A 206-nucleotide genomic window follows, 5' to 3' on the forward strand; every position below is an offset into this window, starting at 1 on the left:
GGTATTTATGAATTCAGTTTTGGAGAAATAAGTAAGATGCTTGAAGCAAACAAAAATTATATTAAAGAGAGATAGATCCATGGAGATGTAGGAGGTGGAGACTATAAAGATTCTTAAATATAATATTTTATCATTCTGGAAAGAGAAAAAAAAAAAAATCTTTCGAAATATAATTTTGGAGAAATAGGCAAATTAAGATTTCTAAT

This window comes from Penaeus monodon, chromosome 33 (genome assembly GCF_015228065.2).
Source record: "Penaeus monodon isolate SGIC_2016 chromosome 33, NSTDA_Pmon_1, whole genome shotgun sequence".
In the NCBI taxonomy this organism is placed as follows: Eukaryota; Metazoa; Arthropoda; class Malacostraca; order Decapoda; family Penaeidae; genus Penaeus; species Penaeus monodon.